Below are 1,067 nucleotides of genomic sequence, written 5' to 3'. Positions count from 1 at the left end.
GTTCACCTCGATCGGAGGCGCCGCCGCCGCCGCCGGTCCCCGCCCGCCTGGTGCGGGTGACCGGGAGTCTGCGATGGTCAAGCGCCCCAGCACTGTCTCTTGTGCGCCGCGCCCCGTGGAGCCATGGGCCGGGGGCCGCGACGCACCTTTGAGCATTAGATGGCATTGTGCGGGTACGCTGTCGCGATCCTGGGCTGCTGCGACGCGGCCCGGCTGCCCCTCCGGGGCGGCCAGGGCCGGGCGGCAAGACCGAGCTGGCAGGCAGGCAGGCGGGACTCAGGCGACGCAGATTCGGGGCAGCGGGGCCCGCTCCCCCGAGTTCGGGTGCCCCATATGCATATGGGTGGGGGTGGCGGGGGAGCCTTCCTCCTCACCCCTCACCCTCATAGGCCACCTCGGGGGCGGTGCAGCCCTGCTGCTAATGAGTGCTGATTGGCCCTGGCAGGCCGGGCGCTCGCCGGGCCGCCGGGGTCCAGGACTTCGGAGACTGCGAGGAGGGCGACGGCGGGCCCGACGACGGGGGGAGAAGGCAGAGGAAGTTGAGCTTGGACCGAAGCTAGACGTGTGGTTGAGCGACGCCGCCACCCCCTGCGCCTCCCCTCCGTCACGTCGACCTCGCGTCCGCCACTCCGATCCGCTCCGTATCTTACGCGACCGATGGACTCTATCACCGCGCGCCGCCACCTGGATTACCCTTGGATACAGTGAAGTGACCAGTGACTGGTGAAGACTTATGCGTGTGTGTGTGAGCCGGATACAGTGATGTGTGTGTGATTGTGATTCTGTGAAGTGAACTGCCCTCCAGTGTTACTTTACCCCAATACCACCTGTGTCCGTGATCGGGACGTGTTTGAGGCGTGAGCGTCTGTGTATTGTGTGTGTGATTTCTGTAACTGTCTAGTGATTTGTGTTTTTGTGTGTGTACTGTTATTGTGGATTTGGATTAGAGTGGAAAAACCTAACTTTTCGCTGTTCGCATCCCGCTTACTTCCCTCACCTTGCGACACACCTGGTGCCAGCTACGGACATTGATAAATATTTGAAAGGAGAATTTCCACGACCTTACA

This window comes from Frankliniella occidentalis, unplaced genomic scaffold (assembly GCF_000697945.3).
Source record: "Frankliniella occidentalis isolate FOCC.00 unplaced genomic scaffold, Focc_3.1 Scaffold22, whole genome shotgun sequence".
NCBI lineage: Eukaryota > Metazoa > Arthropoda > Insecta > Thysanoptera > Thripidae > Frankliniella > Frankliniella occidentalis.
Note: the sequence above shows the minus strand (reverse complement) of the source record.